Below are 21,929 nucleotides of genomic sequence, written 5' to 3'. Positions count from 1 at the left end.
GCTCACAGTGCCAAAACCACTGGTAAATGGTTTACTGACCATGGTATTACTGTGCTTAATTGGCCTGCCAACTCTCCTGACCTGAACCCCATAGAGAATCTGTGGGATATTGGGAAGAGAAAGTTGAGAGACGCAAGACCCAACACTCTGGATGAGCTTAAGGCCGCTATCGAAGCATCCTGGGCCTCCATAACACCTCATCAGTGCCACAGGCTGATTGCCTCCATGCCACGCATTGAAGCAGTCATTTCTGCAAAAGGATTCCTGACCAAGTATTGAGTGCATAACTGAACATCATTATTTGAAGGTTGACTTTTTTTGTATTAAAAACACTTTTCTTTTATTGGTTGGATGAAATATGCAAATTTTTTGAGATAGGAAATACAGGTTTTCATGAGCTGTATGCCAAAATCATCAATATTAAAACAATAAAAGGCTTGAACTACTTCAGTTGGTGTGTAATGAATGTAAAATATATGAAAGTCTAATGTTTATCAGTACATTACAGAAAATAATGAACTTTATCACAATATGCTAATTGTTTGAGAAGGACCTGTGTATATGTGTATATATATATATATATATATATATATATATATAAAAAAAACGATAAATAAACACTCGCGCTGCCGTCTGGATAAATTGGGGTGGAGGTGAGCTCACACAAACAAACTTATGTGTGAGCCCCGTCGCTGCAGGGTTCTGCTATGGGGTTAATTGCCAAAACAGCCCACAAAATAGGAGGAGACCTATTGTTGAAAAATAGAAAAAGAAGAACCCGCGCTGACTATGTTTCTACCTATAGAAATGCTGGTAATCTCAGACTTACTATGGTATACAGTACCTTCTAGTCTTCAATATCTATTATAGTAGCTCTATTCCCGTTAGTTCTGAGTGGATAAGTGCGCTTATCCTGTACATGCAATAAGTGTTGCAGAAAACAAAATACTGTTGCGGACTATTATGGCAGTCTTAGGCACTTACTGTTATGTGCTCCGCTCGGTTCTTTTCTGAGGAAGGAATAAGTCTATTCCGAAACGCGTCGGAGGAATTGTGGACCCTAGAGGCTTCCGTAGTCTCGGGTGTGACGTCACACTACAGGTCTCCAGGACAACGTACCTAACAACGGCTGCTCTGTGCGCGCGCAAGCTACCGGCCGGAGCTGCGCACGCTACACAGAACAAGCTGAAGATAGAACGGGACAAGAGAGGAGGATCATCAATACTATCAAGATTGAACTTTCTTCAGAAAAGAACCGAGCGGAGCACATAACAGTAAGTGCCTAAGACTGCCATAATAGTCCGCAACAGTATTTTGTTTTCTGCAACACTTATTGCATGTACAGGATAAGCGCACTTATCCACTCAGGACTAACGGGAATAGAGCTACTATAATAGATATTGAAGACTAGAAGGTACTGTATACCATAGTAAGTCTGAGATTACCAGCATTTCTATAGGTAGAAACATAGTCAGCGCGGGTTCTTCTTTTTCTATATATATATATATATATATATATATATATATATTGAATTTGTCAGACATTAGGACCCAAAAAGTATAGGAAAAATTGTAGTGCATCTTATAGTCCGAATGCTAATGACCACTTCTGCAGCGTCCCACTACGTTTGTGTGGGCACTGCTTAAAAGAACTTTTTGTCTTAACAATTAAATTGTGCGGTATTGTATGACTTTGTATTAATTTATCTGCAAAGTCCCTGTTACCAGGCAGATTAGGTGTAATTTATACATCCCACCACTAGATGGGGATATAGCTTAGGTCTTATATATATGCCATTATTGAGGGCCACAGACACCTTTGCGCATGGTGGAGGACTTCTAGCTTCTGGCAGCCACACCATACTTCTGAGAGACAGATGAGTTTACCTGTCCCAATGTTCAGCTTGTAGGGAAAAGACAAGGAATAGGACTGAGCACATCAATAGGAACAAGGTACACCTAACCCACAGCTCCAAGTCAAGCCTAAAAAGCCTAGAAACAGTGGATTTGCAGAATCAACTCTGTTACCATCAAGAGACTGTATTTTTGTACTGCTGCAACCAAAGGAGTATCATTTTATTTTTTTAAGGTAAACATAGCTCACAAAATTTTAAACATCTTTCTTTAGAGCTTTATCAGTGTATAAATATATTACCTGTACACAATCACATTGGCATATTTACTGAGCTCTATGTCATGTAAAATAGTGGACTGGACAACAAATGCATTTCTACAAAGATCAGACCTGCAAAAATAACTTACTTTGTTATCCTCCTTATTTCCTAATCTTTCCTCCTTAGGTTGGTATTAAGTCCCCCATACACATTAAACTATTGTCGTCCAACAATCTAATGTGTGTGGGGAGCATTGGTGCAATGTAGGGGGGGAGGGCGGTTTCCCCAGGCATCAAATTGCAGAGGGCGCCAGGCAGCAGCCAGTTCAATGAGGGCAATGTGAGCCACTAGGCCTGAAGCCTTTGAGGCAGTAGAACGGCTCAAGAGATTGTGATGACATCATCGTGACCTCCTGTGCTGGGTCTGGCAAGATGATGAGGTGCAGGCGTGCACAGTCGTGTGTTCATAACCACCTGTGTCGGGACGCCCAAACTCAGGTCACAAGCAGCAATGGAGAGCAGAAGAGAGGTGAGTATTTATTATAATGTATGTACACTAAGCCTGGCAGTACGGGGGGCACTATGGGGGTGGGGCATTATAAATAATACAGAGTTGAAATACTTACACTAATGCAAAGGGGGTCATTATACATAGAGTAAGGGGGCAATTATATATTCTAATAATACAGAGGGGGCCATTATATATACTAATAATACAGGGAAGCCATTATATATACCGTATTTTTTGCCCCATAAGACGCACTTTTTCCCCCCAAAAGTGGGGGGGAAATGCCCCTGCGTCTTATGGAGCGAATGCTTCCATTTTACATCGCAGTGCAGTCACTGTACTCTTACACCGGGCCCTGCCGCTCACCGCAGTATTTATAAACATTAATCCTTATCCTGTTAATAAGTTTAACTAAAGCTGTGTTCTCCCCTGTTCCCCTGTATCAGTACAGTACTTACGAACAAGCTTCCATAGCAGGCAGAGCGGACGGCAGCAGTAACGTCACTCACTGATGTCGAGCGCCCGCTCCTCCCACTTTATGAATGAAGCAGGCGGAGCAGGCACGCGACGTCATCTCTGCCTGCTATGGAAGCTTGTTCATAAGTGCTGTACTTACATTATATACAGTGAGGAACAGAAGTATTTGAACACCCTGCGATTTTGCAAGTTCTCCCACTTAGAAATCATGGAGGGGTCTGAAATTCACATTGTAGGTGCATTCCTACTCCGAGAGGCAGAATAAAAATAAAAAAATCAGGAAATCACATTGTATGATTTTTAAAGAATTTATTTGTCTTCCACTGCTGAACATAAGCCTTTGTTTGCAATAACAAAGGTCATACGTTTCCGGTACTTCTTGACCAGGTTTGCACACACTGCAACAGGGATTTTGGCCCACTCCTCCACACAGATCTATTTTAGATCTGTCAGGTTTTGGAGCTGTCTCTGAGCAACACTAAGTTTCAGCTCCCTCCAAAGATGTTCTATTGGATTTAGGTCTGGAGACTGCCTAGGCCACTCCAGAAGTTTGATATGCTTCTTACAGAGCCACTCCTTGGTTATCCTGGCTGTGTGCTTTGGGTCATTGTCATGTTGGAAGACCCAGCCAAAACCGATCTTCAATGCTCTGACTGAGGGAAGGAGGTTGTTGCTCAAAATCTCACAATAAATGGCCCCATTCATCCTCTCCTTAATACAGTGCAATCGTCTTGTCTCCTTTGCATAAAAGCACCCCCAAAGCATGATCTTACCACCCCCATGCTTCACAGTACTCATGGTGTTCTTGGGATGCAACTCATTCTTCTTTTTCCTCCAAACACGACGAGTCTTTGGTCTAACCTGACCACATGACTTTCTCCCATGCCTTCTCTGGATCATCCAGATGGTCCATTGGCAAACTTCAGACGGGCCTGGACATGTGATGACTTGAGCAGGGGAACCTTCCGTGTTCTACCGACAGTGACCTTTGAAACTGTGGTCCCAGCTCTCTTCATGTCATTGACCAGCTCCTCCCTTGTAGTTCTGGGCTGATTCCTCACCTTTCTTATCATCAGCGATACCCCACAAGGTGAGATCTTGCATGGAGTCCAAGTCCGAGGGAGACTTCTTTAGACTCTTCCATTTTCTAACAATTGCTCCAACAGTTGATCTTTTTTCACCAAGCTGCTTGGCAATTGCCCCGGAGCCCTTTCCAGCCTTGTGGAGGTCCACAATTTTGTCTCTGGTGTCTTTTGGCAGCTCTTTGATGAGTGGAGTAGAGGTGGCAGCTCTTTAATGAGTGGAGTAGAGGTGGGCTTTTTAAGGCATAGTAACAGGTCTTTGAGAGACAGAATTCTTGCTGTTTCTCAGGTGTTCAAAAAATACTTATGTTCAGCAGTGCAAGACAAATAAATTCTTTAAAAATCATACAATGTGATTTCCTGAAAATGTTTTTTTTTATTCTGTCTCTCAGAGTGGGAATGCACCTACAATGTGAATTTCAGACCCCTCCAAGACCCCAGTGGGAGAACTTGCAAAATCGCAGGGTGTTCAAATAATTCTGTGTATACTAGTAATACAGAGGAGGTCATTATATATACTAGTAATATAGAGGCGGCCATTATATCGTCTACTAATACTGAGGGGCTATTATATATTCTAATAATACAGAGGGGGTATTATATATTTTAATAATTCAGAAAAGCCCATTATATAGTCTAATAATACAGAGGGGGTCATTATATAGTCTAATAATATAGAGGGGGCATTATATATACTAATGATGCAAATGAGGCATTATATATGGTATACTATCCATACAGAGGGCATTATACATATGGGCACAATGGGGGGGGGGGGGTATCTTTCATCTAGTGGCACTACAGTGGGCAGGGTAGAATACAGGGTAGAAACATAGAAACATAGAATGTGTCGGCAGATAAGAACCATTTGGCCCATCTAGTCTGCCCAATATACTGAATCCTATGAATAGTCTCTGGCCCTATCTTATATGAAGGATAGCCTTATGCCTATCCCATGCATGCTTAAACTCCTCCACTGTATTTGCAGCGACCACTTCTGCAGGAAGGCTATTCCATGCATCCACTACTCTCTCAGTAAAGTAATACTTCCTGATATTACTTTTAAACCTTTGCCCCTCTAATTTATAAACTATGTCCTCTTGTAGCAGTTTTTCTTCTTTTAAATATTCTCTCCTCTTTTACCTTGTTGATTCCCATTATTAATATTGTGGGTGCTGGGGGGGCATTATTATTGAGCACAATATGGAGCACATTGCTACTTATGGGGTTGGTATTGGTGGTACTGCAGGGAACACTATAACCGTTGAGGACAGTTTGGGAGCATATTATTATGGGGGACTATCTGTATGTAACTAGCACAGTATTGGGGATAGCAGCAGGATGACAGCATTGAGGCACCAGGAGGGAGAAAATGTGAGGAATCCAAAAATTTGTTCTGCGATAAACTCTGCAGAGATGAGACGGGGCTGAAAGAAGGTATCATGGCAGTCTTATCTCCAAATAGAGACATTGAGGAAAGCGTGTACCTCAGAGGAGACATCACTGGATGTATTTCATAGCGATGTATGCAATATTCGCCCAAATATCTGGTTCCTGGTAGGGGTGGGGGCGATATAGACGATATGAGATATAAACTATATAAATTTGGCCAACGATAGAGATTTCGTTTGTATCGCCATATCGCAATAGAACATGGCATGCGCCGCTCTCGGCACGCACTATGTGATTCTGAGTCGGAACAGTGGAGAAGGAGGGAGTCCCTCCCTCCCCACTGTGTGCGGATGCCGCTGACCACCAATGAGACTGGAGTAGGAGGGGAGGGACTGTGGCACTGCGCCACCAATGAGAATGAAGGAGGAGGGAAGGGGCTGTGGCCACTGCTCCACCAATGAATTCCTGAATAGGGTTCTAGCCCTTAAGGAGGCTAATAGTTATTAAATAAAAAGGAAAAAAAAATAATTTGAAACCCTCCAATATACAAAATAATATATCGCGATATATATCGTATATTGCACATGCTTCAAATTATATCGCAATATAGATTTTAGGCCATATCGCCCACCCCTAGTTCATGGTAGAGTTAGGGTAAGGGGGTGGGCCGGATTGAGAATTTGGACCACACTGCTGCAGCCTGGCCCCAGACTTCAGGTCATATTGTGTGTGTTCTGAATTCTAGGGCCTCCAACCCATCTACTACACTATATATACCAAGAGAGTTATAACTGTGTTATCTGGCAACCCATGCTACGACACTATTGGGGAGATCCTGATGTTTCTCCGACAGACAGTGTCGGAGGAAAGGGGAGAGTGGGCACGTTGAATTTCAGTGCCTGATCCTTTTGTTCTCCATGGAGATAAGCAGCTGCCAGGAATGCCTGGTAGTGGCTTTCTCCTCTTTCACCATTGAAAAATATGCCCGCCTGATTGAGCAACCATGCATGTGTAGGAAGTATAGGGGGGGTTGTCAGTAGTGTTAAACGAGCAAAACAGCCGAAGTTGAATTTGATCCAAAGTAACGGCCAGGAATTGTATACAGAAATAGGTGTTTTATGTGCCCAAATGACAGGAGAGGAACAGAAGGAGCAGGAGGAGCATGATGAGCTGGAAGGCGATGAGGAAGATGACCCTGACAGACCGTGGCAGTATGCAGTAGAGATGGAGGCAGGGAGTCTCTCAGATTCCCTAGCGCAAATGGCCAGATGCATGCTCATTTGCTTGCATAATGACAGCCACATTATTAGGGATGACTACTGGCTCTTCACGATGGTAGACCCCTCGATATCATGCCAAAATGGAGGCCTTGTTTACACCTACTGAGAGTCATGATAAACTCTGCTACTATCGATACATCTTATGTAGTAGGTTTGTCTCTGCCTATGTGCGCCATCACCCATCCTCACAAAGGTCTTACCGGGGGGACCCCCTGCGCTTGCGCTCTACTGCCATTACTGCTGGAGTTGGGGGTGGGGGCGGGAACAGCTGTAGCTCCGTCAGCAGTAACTTGAGTCTCGAGTGTCTAATGAGCACATTTCTTCACCCGCCAACTTAAGAAACCAGTCAGCAGCCGTAGGACATGGAGCAGAACCTGAACCAGCAGGTGGTGGCATATTTGGACTACACCCTGTCACCCCAGATCCAAAAAATACTGGGCAGCCAAACTAGAATTGTGGCCCCAACTGGCCAAGTTTACAGTGGGCAATCTTTCCTGCCTGGCCAGTAGTGTGGCATTAGAGTGGGTGTTTAGTGCGGCGGGGGTCATAGTTACTTTAATGAGAACTTGCCTTTCAACAGAAAATGTTGAGAAATTAACATTTCTAAAGATGAATCAGGCGTGGGTATCACATGTGAAATGGCAGTTAACAGACGTACGGCGCAGAGGGGAGGGAAGAGGAGTACCCTTCCACTAGGGAGAGGGAGGAGTGGGGACCCCTAGCTCACCTGGCACTGGCATCTGGCTGCACTGACGTCCCTAGATGGCCTGCTAACCCGTACGCCGATCACTTGCCTTGTCCCTGGCTTACCCTGAAATAAGCCATAGGTAGTGAATAGGGCGTTGGGAGCATTAGTCCTCACCATTGACACCTAGGGTAACAACCGGGAAAGGACAAACAACACAAACACCATAAACAATCCCCGAAGGGAGACAACAGCAACAGTTGTCCACCTGAGGTCAGAATAGAAGATCTGGAATGAAGGTCTATATCTGGCAACAAGGAAAGCAGAAAGGGAGAATATATAGTAGATGGGAGTGGCTGACAGAGAACAGCTGAAAGGAAAAACTACAGATTCCAAAATGGGACAAAAAGGATCATAAACCAAAGGGAGGAATCTATTCTCTCCAGTCAAGGAGCAATCCCTTAAGAAACCGACCATGTAGCCACTTGCTGCGACCTTCTGACCCCAGGCACAACAGGGTCAGCGATAGGTAGTGACACCCTCGTGACAGTGGGTCAGCCAGGATTTCCATACACCGGTGCCTGATGCATCAGACAAGATCATTCTGGCAGTAATGTTCTGACTTCAGTGTGCTGCCACAGCTGAACATTGCGAAATATGGCCCATTACTTCTGGCCATGTGCTTCAGTCACTATTCTGATGCTGCCACCAACCTGATGCCACACACCTGCTGCCTCTGCTGCCATCTTCTACTACTGCCACCATCTTGCGCTGTTGCACCCACCCTCCCCACTCTGTGATTGGGCCACTATGTTGACTTCTCATGCTGTTGTCACCAACACCACTCTGTGACTTGGCCACTATGTTGATTCCTCATGCTGTTTCCAGACTCACCACTCTGTTCTGGGGCCACTAGTGTCCCTGTTTGGCCTTTTTGACATCAACTTTTATTTTACCCTTCTTTTGATCTGTCAGGAGAACCTAACAATGGAAAACACTACGGATCCTGTCTTTGGAGCATCCATAAGGCCTTGATCACACTGTTACATGGAAGCCAATAGCAGGAGTGGGTCCAAAATACAAAAGACACGCAAATATTTCCATCACATGTCATCTCTGTTTTGGACCCACTTCTGTTTTTGCCTTACAAATACTCACTAAATACTGACTGTGTGAATGCAGGTGCTCAAAAGACAGGATCTATTTTTTGGGGGTTGTTCTTCTGATGAAGAAGGGAAAAATAAACAGTAACGTCAACACAAAAACACAAACTTACTGCTGTCACCCTCCCTACTCTGTCATGAGGCCACTACTTGTATCAGTGGCTAACAAAATAGGTTATCTATCAATCTATGTGGAAACAGCAGACGGTGTAAAATGAGACAGCTCTTTTCCACTATAGTTGAATCAGTGGCTAACTGAACAGGTTGTCTATCAATCATTGTGGACACCCCACAAACAGTAAAAATGAGACAGCTCTTTCCCACTGTATTAGAATCTTGTGCCACTGCATGGTTCACACTGAGTTCACACCTCAGTTATTTGGTCAGTTAATTCCAGCAGTTACTGTACGGTGAGCCAAAATCAGGAGTCAATCCTACTCTCAGATAAGGTATCATGAAAAGATCTTCAGCTGTTCTATGTTTTTTGACCCGAAACTGACCAAATAAGTGAAGTGTGAACTGAGCCTAATATTGACGCACAGTGATTCTACAGCTAACAGAAGTGATTCAAAAGCATGTGCCTGCACTGCCAAAACATGGATTTAAAGAACCTTTTTTTTCTCCACTCCTTTATTGGCACTTCCTCCATGTCCTCCTTTTGTTCCACTAAAGAGTGTCACGGACGGTGTACAGGAAACAAGGCAAAGCAACATGCATAAATGACTTGCTGGATCCAAAAACTAAGGAACCAAGGGGGGACCCCTGCAGAAGACCTGGCACTTTCCCTGGTTGCTCAGCCTATGCAAAGATCCGAATGGTGGAGGTTTGCATATCCACGTACCTTGACTATATAACCCCTGAGCACCCTACGATAGTGAGGGGACACGACCACCAGCTCCCTACACAAGATACAGAGGGAGTCAGGGTCACCTGGGATCCAGCAAACAGAAAGTAACAGATAAATGTTCAACACTTAGCTTTTGTAGCAGACAGGAGAACAAGACCAGCGTGCACACACAGAAATATAAGCCGCCCAGAAAAGCATTCTGGGGAGGAATTTAAAGGGAAGCAATTAGTCCAACACATGACAGCTGAGAGAGGCTAACGAGATGAGAAACTGAATACCACAACAAAGTCAAGGAGGAGGTTCTGAAAGCTCTGTCAGAGCTTCTCAGCTGTCTGGTTGTGACAGTACCCCTCCCTCTACGAGTGGACTCTGGACACTCAGAACCCACCTTCTCAGGATGGGACCTATGGAAAGCCCTGATGAGACGAGAGGCCTTAATGTCCGTCACTGGGACCCACTTCCTCTCCTCAGGACCATAACCCTCCCAATGAACAAGGTACTGAAGAGAACCGCGGACAAGACTAGAATCCACAATCCTAGAGACCTGAAATTCAAGATTCCCATCAACCATAATCGGAGGAGGAGGCAAAGGCGAGGGTACAATGGGTTGAACATAAGGTTTCAATAAGGACTTATGAAAAACATTATGGATCTTCCAAGTCTGAGGAAGATCAAGACGGTATGCAACAGGATTGATGACAGACAGGATTTTGTAAGGCCCAATAAACCTAGGACCCAACTTCCAGGAGGGAACCTTCAATTTGATATTCTTGGTAGACAACCACACCAGATCACCAACATTCAGGTCCGGACCAAGCACACGTCTCTTATCTGCCACACGCTTATATCTCTCACTCATGCTCTTTAGATTATCCTGAATCCTTTGCCGAATAGATGACAAAGACGAGGAGAATCTGTCCTCATCAGGTAAACCAGAAGACCCCTCTCCCGAGAAAGTCCCAAACTGCGGATGAAACCCATATGCACCAAAAAATGGTGACTTATCAGAGGACTCCTGACGACGGTTATTTAAAGCAAACTCAGCAAGGGACAAAAAAGAACACCAATCCTCTTGATTCTCCGCCACAAAACAGCGCAGATATGTCTCCAGATTCTGATTGACGTGCTCTGTCTGGCTATTCGACTGCGGGTGGAAAGCAGAAGAGAATGACAACCGAACCCCCAAGCGAGAACAGAAAGCCTTCCAGAATCTGGAAACAAACTGCGTGCCCCTATCAGAGACTATGTCTGAAGGAATACCGTGCAATTTGACAATGTGATCAATAAATGCCTGCGCCAGCGTCTTAGCATTGGGCAAACCAGGAAAAGGGATGAAATGCACCATTTTGCTAAAACGGTCCACCACCACCAGAATCACAGTCTTCCCCGAGGAACGAGGCAGGTCCGTTATGAAGTCCATGGACAGATGTGTCCAAGGACGGGAAGGAATGGGTAAGGGAAGGAGAGGATCTGATGGCCGTGAATGAGGGACTTTGGCACGAGCGCAAGTCTCGCAGGCTGCCACAAAACCCTCAACCGACTTATGAAGCGCAGGCCACCAGAATCTCCGAGCGATGAGATCCAGTGTGGCTCTTACCCCCGGGTGCCCAGCAAGGACCGTATCGTGGTGTTCTTTAAAAATCTTGTGTCTTAAAGCGAGAGGCACAAACAACCTCCCAGGAGTACAAAGATCAGGAGCCTCTGACTGGGCTGCCTGCACCTCTGCCTCCAATTCAGGAAAAAGAGCAGAGACCACCACACCTTCAGCCAAAATGGGACCCGGGTCTTCAAAATTCCCGCCTCCCGGAAAACAACGTGACAGGGCATCTGCCTTCACATTCTTAACTCCAGGGCGGAACGTGACAACAAAATTAAACCTAGAAAAGAACAACGACCATCTGGCCTGTCTCGGGTTCAGACGCTTGGCTGACTCCAAGTAGGCCAGATTTTTATGGTCAGTAAATACGGTAATAGGGTGTCTGGCTCCCTCTAGCCAATGGCGCCATTCCTCAAAAGCCAACTTGATGGCCAACAATTCCCTATCTCCCACATCGTAATTTCTCTCTGCGGAGGAGAGTTTTCTTGAGAAAAAGGCACACGGTCGCCAATTGGCAGGAGAGGAACCCTGAGACAAGACCGCCCCCACGCCCACCTCAGAAGCATCAACCTCAACTATGAAGGGTAAAGAAACATCAGGTTGCACCAAGATGGGAGCGGAAGCAAAACTCTCCTTGATATCAGAAAAAGCCTTACGCGCCTCTACTGACCAAGAAGAAAAATCTACCCCCTTTTTGGTCATATCAGTGAGTGGTTTAACAATAGAAGAATAATTCAAAATGAACTTCCTGTAATAATTGGCAAAGCCCAAAAAACGCATCAGCGCCTTCTGATTCTCAGGAAGCTCCCACTCAAGCACAGCGCGGACCTTCTCGGGGTCCATGCGAAAACCAGAAGCGGAGAGAAGAAACCCCAGAAATTGAATTTCTGGAACCGCAAACACACATTTTTCCAGTTTCGCATATAATTTATTCTCCCGCAGGATGAGCAAGACCTGACGTAAATGTTCCTTATGAGTTTTGAAATCGGGAGAAAAAATCTAAATGTCATCCAAATACACCAATACAAATTTTCCCATCAAATGATAAAAAATGCTGTTCACGAAATGCTGAAAAACGGCTGGGGCATTCATCAAGCCAAAAGGCATAACCAAATTTTCAAAATGGCCCTCAGGGGTATTGAAGGCCGTCTTCCATTCGTCCCCTTCTCTGACCCTGACCAGGTTGTATGCCCCTCTTAGATCTAATTTGGAAAAGACTTTAGCCCCAACAACCTGGTTAAACAGGTCCGGGATCAGAGGAAGCGGATAAGGGTCACGAATTGTGATACTGTTCAGCTCCCTGAAATCCAGACAAGGTCTTAAAGAACCATCTTTTTTCTTAACAAAGAAAAAACCAGCGGCAACAGGTGACTTAGAGGGTCGTATGTGTCCTTTTCTCAGACTCTCAGAGATATAAGCACGCATAGCGATCCTCTCAGGTTGGGAAAGATTGTATAAACGAGATTTAGGCAGCTTGGCGTCTGGGATGAGATTAATAGAGCAATCGTACTCCCTGTGCGGGGGCAAATCCTGAACTCCACTCTCAGAGAAGACATCCGAAAATTCAGAGAGAAAAGATGGTACAGTCTTAGTAGCAACCTCAGAAACAGATGTCATGAGGCAATTCTCTCTGCAAAAGTCACTCCAACCATTTATTTGCCTCGCTTGCCAATCAATGGTGGGGTTATGCTTAGTGAGCCAGGGCAGCCCCAACACCAGAGGGGTAGGCAAACCGCTAAGGACGAAACATGACACATCCTCAACATGAGCATCACTCACAATTAAACGGATATCGTGAACTATGCCCTTTAATGATTTCTGAGAAAGTGGAGCGGAATCGATAGCAAAAACAGGAATATCCTTTCCCAAAGTGCGCACCTGGAAACCATGAGTTATCGCAAATTGATTATCAATGAGATTGACCGCTGCTCCACTATCCACAAAAATCTCACAAAAAATGTTCTTGCTCTCTAGCGCCACCCTAGCCGGCAGGACAAAACGGGAACTACAAGCAAATGGAAAACCTTCAATTTCCGCCTCAACCCTGCCAATAGTAACAGACGGAACATTTTTAAAATATTTTTTCCTGTTTGTTTCTTTATTACTCCCAGAAAACTGCCTGAATCTCCTAGAGGGACAAATATTTGCCAAATGATTTATACCTCCACAACAAAAACAAACCCTCCCATGCGAGCTGAATCTTCTATTGCCAGAAGCAATCAACCCCAGCTGCATGGGCTCCTGCTCAGAAGGGGCTGACGGCGACTGAGACCCCTGCGCACAGAATGGGACCGCTGCACTGTCCTGGGACTGCGTATGACAGGAAGGAGACATCTCTCCTCTCTCTCTAAGACGCCTGTCAATACGAACGGCCTGAGACATAGCAGAGTCCAAAGAAATAGGCCTCTCATGAAAGGCAAATGCATCTTTCAATCCCTCTGAAAGACCATGGCAAAATTGACTTCGGAGTGCAGCATCATTCCAACCAGTATCAACTGCCCATCTCCGAAATTCTGAGCAGTATATTTCTGCGGATTGTTTACCCTGGCATAATAGACGTAGTCTAGACTCAGCCAGAGCAATACGATCCGGATCATCATATATCTGACCCAGGGCTAAAAAGAATTCATCCACTGAACGGAGAGGCCGTGCGTTACCTCTGAGCAGCGATATAATGATCCCCACCCTCCGTTCCTCATCTCCAGAGGAAAGGGGAAGAAGGCGAAAATGGAGTTTGCAAACCTCTCTAAAACGCACAAAATTCTCACTACCCCCGGAGAACGTATCCGGGAGCGAGATCTTAGGCTCAGAACAAGCTCCATAAACGCAAGCTGAACCGGTCACTTGAAGCTGAGAAAAAGTCTTACGGAGGTCAGCTACCTCCAATGAAAGACCCTGGAAGCGTTCAGCCAAAAGTGAAACCGGATCCATGCTTGAGACGGTTTTGGCGGCTTATAATGTCACGGACGGTGTACAGGAAACAAGGCAAAGAACATGCATAGATCACAAGGTAGGCAAAGCGACTCAAATAATATATTAATTTATTAGTAGCGATAAATTGAACAAATTTATATGAGCAATACACAGTAATGTTATACCCTAAACAGAACTAAGTTCCCTAAATCGACATAAATTGATAAAACTTATAAAATGGATAAAATGAGCATGCAACTGTCCACTGTTATAGCTGATAAAAAATCAAAGTGTCCAGTCCAGTGTTAATAGGTCCAGTCTGACATTAGCAGATGTAACACAGTACTTTTGTCTTCTATTATCTACAACAGTGGTTGACAGCAAATATACCTCCAGAAAAGAATTAATTAGATCAGTGAGTGAATGAATAAATAAATAGTAAGTGCACAGTGACTAATGGTGACCAATGGGTAAAATGCAGCATAAAATGTTACATAAAATCCATTGGATCAACAATTTATAATTGAAAAACAATTGGTGAGATAATGTGTATAAATAAATAAATATGTATATATTTCTGAAGAGTCAATAAAGTAGCTGTATCCCACTGGTGCCGCAGTGTTTCTTTAATGGTAGGACATGTGACCCGAATCCTGGCTTGGTCCGTACAGTTGTCCACAAATATATTCAATTTAAGCAGATATCTGCCTGAATAGGCTGTATGTTTGAACAACCGCAATGGACGCGGCAGGATACTTGAGCAATGGTATAAATATGTCCAGCAATATTACGCAATATTCAATCAGCAAATCAAGATGTTTGAGCAGCAATATACATATATCTAGCAGTATTATGGAGCTGAATGGTTCTTACTCACATATCGTCCTATTCCCACCGTGGCGTCCCACGTGGTGTAGATGCAAACAGGACTTGCCTTTGGATAACACAGCTGAATTTACCCATTGGTCACCATTAGTCACTGTGCACTTACTATTTATTTATTCATTCACTCACTGATCTAATTAATTATTTTCTGGAGATATATTTGCTGTAAACCACTGTTGTAGATAATAGAAGACAAAAGTACTGTGTTACATCTGCTAATGTCAGACTGGACCTATTAACACTGGACTGGACACTTTGATTTTTTATCAGCTATAACAGTGGACAGTTGCATGCTCATTTTATCCATTTTATAAGTTTTATCAATTTATGTCGATTTAGGGAACTTAGTTCTGTTTAGGGTATAACATTACTGTGTATTGCTCATATAAATTTGTTCAATTTATCGCTACTAATAAATTAATATATTATTTGAGTCGCTTTGCCTACCTTGTGACCTAGATATATGAGTGCCCATCTTACTTCTTTTTAATATTATTGTTCTTGGTGATTGGGTACAACATCTGTTTGGTGCACCTTGCCATCCCAAACCAGAGGTGAGCCGTCCTTTATCCTTTTTTTCACTAAAGAACATCCATAAATGACTTGCTGGATCCAAAAACTAAGGAACCAAGGGGGGACCCCTGCAGAAGACCTGGCACTTTCCCTGGTTTCTCAGCTGTCTGGTTGTGACAAGAGTCACTGGGACACAAATCCTGCAGGGGTGTACAGTGGTTTTTTCCCTTTACTAAAGGCTGCTGTATGGTTTTCTTTTAGTTTAGCTAAGGATTAACTAGGGCTGTTGGTGGCCTACACGGTCGACGATGTGCACGTCCATATACTGTATGAGACCTCCCTGTCATACTGACGCACAGTAACTGTTTCACTACCAGAAAGGACTAGCTATGCATGTTGCTTCAATGCACAGTGATGTACACTGAGATGCACTCTCCATGCAGGCCAGGATATAGCTAATTTAATGAGCTTTGTGACAAATTCATTTGGATTAATTAATTAATTAATTAATTAATCTCTAGTTGTCAGGAACAGTGGTTTCCAAAGGGAATAAAAACACCAAAAACAAAAAAAAGCATTGTCTGTACTACATTTAATACACTCCCCTATTACTGCCCCTAACAATGCCCAGCTAGTTTATACCTCCTACCACATAGTTACGTAGACACTCCCCTATCACTGCCCCAGTTGCTCCTCTGGCAAGCCCATGGACATAACACCACAGAAAATAAGAAAGATGCATGGACATCACCATGTGATCACAATCAGAAGGAAGATAGGAGCCATAAAGGTAAAAGAAATACATTACAAAATTACAGCTACCTTCATAAATTATTATAAAGTATTATTTTAAAGGATGTTGATGCAAACTGGAAAAACCCTTTTAAGTTAAATATACCTCTACTTATTTTAACTAATGTGCAAGTTGGGAAATCTTCAGGGAGGACATTGCTTCTATGTTGAATTTCTCTTTAAGGATTTCCATAATTAGCTGTTTCCAGAAAATTAGGATTTGGACCCCACTGGTCTCATTACCAGAGAGGGCTGAAGTGATTAAACTCCCACTAATTACAGTTCTCTGCTGCTTTCATACAGTCAGTGTTTGGCCAGTGTTTGATCAGTGATTTCCATCAGTGATTGTGATCTAAAAACAGGTGCAGATCAAAAACACAGAACAAGTGCAAATCCTTCCCTTATATCTTATCTCTGTGTAGCTTCCCCTTATGGTTTTGCCCTTAATAACTGATGGAAATCTCTTGTTAAACATGACCAAACACTGACTCTGTAAAAGCGGCCTGATGGCAGTCATAATCAGAGTGCCTGTTTGAACCTTGCCCAATTCCTCATTCACACTTTGAGTATTTTGGTTAGTATTTTGCATCAGTATTTCTAAGCCAAAACCAGGATGTGACATAAACATAGAAGAGGTACAATTCTTCCATTCTTCAGTTTCTCTGTTTCTTTCCACTCCTGGTATCGTCTTACATTTACTAATACATAATAGTGACCTACATACGCAATTGTGAATGAGGCCTTCAAGTGAAAAAATGTACAGGACAAAGACAGGAAAAATTTAAGAACAGCCCTAGAGCGAAGACAGATTCTAGAGCAGGCCTGGCTGCCTCCTGTAGAGACAATTGTATCTGTAAGGAAGGGTTATATAGACTTGTTGATGAATAACCATGTAGCAGCTCAGATGATCATGAGACAGCAAATAAAGGGTAAAACTGCTCAAACAGGAGACATGACATATCACCTGGAGATAGAGGCCTGATGGCAGTTTCAGTGTTTGCCTAGTGTAGTGCAGTTATAACAGTGTATTATAGGAAAAAAATGAAGAAAGCAAGTTCCTCTTCAGTGTATGTAATTAATACACAATAATGTATCCATTACAGCCGAACATTTTAATTTGTGGGATATGTGCATCTTTACATTCCTTCTAGAAGGAGAAAGGACCTACCTGTAAAACTGGCCATATACAATACATGTGTACCACTTCTGCACCTTGCTACTGTCTTTATTGGTCTAACCTCATGTCATCTTATGCATTTATTCCAGGTCCTCCACAATGTGCATTCCTATTTTGCTATGTAACTGTTATGTTCACATGTATTGTGCCTGGTTCACCAGCAGATGGCAGCAAACACTGCAGGATTGTATGTAGATATAATAGAATTTACCATTCCATTCTAACCCCCCTCTGGAGAGAGGTGGGCGAGTCCTACTTCCTACAGGAAGGGTGGGGCAGAAGTTCTAGTCAGTCTAGCTTACCCCCAGCTAGGGGAAAGGTGTGCAGCTGCACGTCTCTGCTGGACGTGCCCACGTCAGCCAGAGAACCCTAAGCTCTGCTGGCCATGGAGACCAAAGCTTGAAGCTTTAGGAGCCAGGAGGAAAGTTCTTTGGCATAACCTAGAGTCAGACTACAAAGTGAAGTGCAGCATACAGAAGAAGCTAAGTTATACAGCCAGTCTGTCAGTACAGTAGATTCAGAGAGAAACAGATGTAGCAGAGGGGAGTTTGCCTGGCAGTTTAATGCTAAAGCCTGCTGGAACCAAGACAAAGCCTGTAAACCGTTTTGGAGAACGTTTATGCAAAGTAAAGCTGCCATTGAACTTCATCCCAAGGTCTGGACTGAAGTTATTCTTTTATCACTCAATTATTCCCTCTATTTATTGCTTCAGAGCCAAAGCCTGGGGTCCAGCCGTATCCAGGTAGGAGTACCGTGACACACAATAAGAAACATTTTAGGCCACAACATACCACTTGGCATTTCCTACACCTGGGAGGCGATATATAGAGGGCCCTGGGGGGAGGCCGCCCATTGCACATGTATTTCTGTTGAACCTGCAGATTTTGGCAGGATCAGCCAACCATTTAATGTGCATGAATGACATGCTGGATTTCAACGGCTGATGAATGGAATGACATGCTGGATTTCAACTGGCCAATATTTTTGTTCTTGGCGAGATAAGCCACCCACCGGAGAAGTCTAGCAGTCCCTTTTTCCCCTCTGCTGATCATAATACGTAAATGAGGGAGTTGTCGATTGAACAAGAATTCGTCCAGCAGTTATCTTACATGTATGGCCAGCCTAAAGGTGGATTTATATGGGCCGATTGTTGAGCAGATTATTGGGAACAAATGTTCCTGCGAACTCTTGTTCTTCGGATAATCCTGTCATTCGCGCAGGCACACCAATTGTGGTTTCTGGGCAGCAGATTGTGCTGTCTAAACAGCGATCTGCTGCCTAGAACAAGTGCAGCTGTATGAGGATGAGCGATCACAATAGCGATCCCTCATTCTCATACGGTGAAGGAGGTCACTGCATTTAAATACAGCAGTTTCCTTCCCGACCATCGGCTGCTCCTCATCCAGAATAATAAAGTGACAAATTTAGTGTTATTAACAGATTGCTAATGTTCACTCAAAAAAGTATTTCCCTTTGTTGGGCAAGCTGGCTACATTTTTTGCTTCTGTTTCTGACGGTTATGACCAGTAGGTGTCTGGCCTTCACTGTTTGAGCATGCATAGTGCCTTCTTTTTCCGAAGGAAAGGATTCTGAGAGACACAACAGGTGAACATGAATGCACTCTCTTGTTCATGTTGAAAGCTAGATCATCTCCTAGCAGCACGTATGCACATGACGCCATCATTGTTTTCAGCCTCTGTCTGTGGAACTTTAGGCATCACTAAGCTCCGCTGGCCCCCAGTGAAGGAGCAGAGATTCTAGTGAACACACCCACATGCAGAGCAGTGAACTGGGGGATAATGGGAATTGTAGCTTTCTGCAATGGATTTCAGTCACGTGGTATATGCGCGGCAGCCATGATGGTGTGCATCAAGGAGTATCTCAGGGCTGACTGGGTCACAAAAAAGGTCCAGGGAATGTGTTGGAAGGTGCAAATCATCAGGGTAGGGAGTAAAGCAGTGTGTAGTGTCTATTTTAAAAATCTTAATGAATATACCTTAATATTTAATTACTGAGATGCCTGTCTGTCCACTGCAAAAAAATAGCCATTTTTCAGAACTGCCAGACTTCCAGATGCAGAAAGCGCATGGAAGACATCCGTATGCTTTCTGCATCCATATGTTCATTCCACAAAGGTTTGCACATGCCCACTACTTGGCGGCAAAATGCAGTTCATGGACCCAATGAAGTCAACGGGTCCGCAAAAGAATGGATGCAACATGGATGACTGCAAAATATATACGGTTGAGTGAATGCCCCCTAAGGCTGGGTTCACACCTGAGCGTTCGCGATGGAGCGCTCTGTATGCGCGATTGTACCGGCGTTTGCAATCGCGCATACAGAGACAAGCGAACGCCCATTGTCGCGCGTTCCCGAAAGTCTATGTACGGGAACGCGCGACAAGACGCCCCAAAGAAGCTCATGTACTTCTTGGGGCGTCGGGCGTTTTACAGCGCGATCGTACGCGCTGTAAAACGCCCAGGTGAGAACCATTCCCATAGGGAAGCATTGGTTTCTCCTTGTTGAGCGTTTTACAGCGCGTAGGAACGCGCTGTAAAACGCTCAGGTGTGAACCCAGCCTAAGTGTGTAGACTGTGGGCTAACAGAAGGTGGTGTTATGAGCAATAGCTAATTTTTTTTCAATGAACAGAAAAGCATCTCAGTAATGAAATATTAAGGTATATTCACATGCTGCAGATTTGTTGCAGAAACTTCCCTACACATTTCAATAAACTTGCAGAAATCCATGCATATGTTGCAGAAACAACCCCATTCAGCTGTATTAAATGGATATTTCAGTTTCATTACAAATTTCTGCAAGGAATCTGCCACATCTGAATATACAATAAAGATGCTTGACAGCTATTCCAGACCATAACATGTTGGACTTAAATTTTACTACATTTTCTAAATTCAGGTCAAGATAATCACGTAGATTCTCTGGGTAATCCGTAATACCGTGATAGATTTCCTTTGTGATTTCTACCAATCTTAGCTGTTCTGACAGGAGCTGTGACTTCTATGACTTAACTGAGCCTTACAGGAGGCCTTTGTAATCTGAAATGAGGAACAGTGAAAGACTATTATGCTTCAGTGGTCCCATTGTGTAACTCCAATTCATGAGATACTGTATAACATTCTTTCTTGATGTGATTACTCCCTTGCCTGACTACTCGTAGGGAAGGACATTTAAATGTAAATCAATAGCTTATTTTGCTGGAGAGCTAAAATGGGTTAGCAGCCCTATTCTGTGAAGGAAAAAAACATAGGAAGATAGATAAAAATATTGATGTAGCAGTGCTGATTTGGTTCTGTAACTTGCCACGTGGTGGATGAATTTTAATGTTATTTTTAATGTTATTATAAAAAGAGAGAGAAAAACCCATGATCACAATGTAATATTACCCCTTCATAAATCCCTTGTAAATCCACATAATAAGGCCTCATGCACACAACCGTTGTGTGTTTTGCGGTCCGCAAATTGCGGATCTGCAAAACACGGATGGCATCTGTGTGCGTTCCGCAATTTCCAGAACGGCGCGGACAGTCATTAATATAACACTGGAAAATGTCGCGCTCATCCACAGGGAACCAGGAGCCCGGGCCTCGCCCTGAACCTTGGCGCACAGCAAGTTCCAAAATAACAAGAAAAACGGTCCAGCTTCACTGAAGATACTTGAGGCTTTATTTAAATCCCGTGCAGATAAAAACCAACATACAGCAATGCAGAAAATCGACCGGTTTCGGATCACTACAAGTACGGATCCTTAGTCATGATGTGCATCAGTGAGAGGTGAAGTCCAGACTGAAATACCAGACCACCAGGAACTGGTGATCGCAATCAGGTACAGGACACACCTCCTGATGACATCCTCCACAAGTAAAACATATTACACCGTGCAAAAAGACATAAAAATAATAAATAAAATCAGCAGATTAGGCCTCTTTCACACTTGCGTTGTCCGGATCCGGCGTGTACTCCACTTGCCGGAATTACACGCCGGATCCGGAAAAACGCAAGTGTACTGAAAGCATTTGAAGACGGATCCGTCTTCAAAATGCTTTCAGTGTTACTATGGCACCCAGGACGCTATTAAAGTCCTGGTTGCCATAGTAGTAGTGGGGAACGGGGGAGCGGCATACTTACCATCCGTGCGGCTCCCGGGGCGCTCCAGAATGACGTCAGAGCGCCCCAGGCGCATGGATGACGTGTACATGCGATCACGTGATCCATGCGCTTGGGGCGCCCTGACGTCACTCTGGAGCGCCCCGGGAGCCGCACGGACGGTAAGTATGCTGCTCCCTGCTCCCCACTACACTTTACCATGGCTGCCAGGACTTTAGCGTCCCGGCAGCCATGGTAACCATTGAGAAAAAGCTAAACGTCGCATCCGGCAATGCGCCGAAACGACGTTTAGCTTAAGGCCGGATCCGGATCAATGCCTTTCAATGGGCATTCATTCCGGATCCGGCCTTGCGGCAAGTGTTCCGGATTTTTGGCCGGAG

Source organism: Bufo gargarizans, chromosome 2 (assembly GCF_014858855.1).
Source record: "Bufo gargarizans isolate SCDJY-AF-19 chromosome 2, ASM1485885v1, whole genome shotgun sequence".
NCBI classification, from domain to species: Eukaryota; Metazoa; Chordata; class Amphibia; order Anura; family Bufonidae; genus Bufo; species Bufo gargarizans.
The sequence above is the reverse complement of the archived record's forward strand: the minus strand, read 5'-3'. Positions refer to the sequence as shown.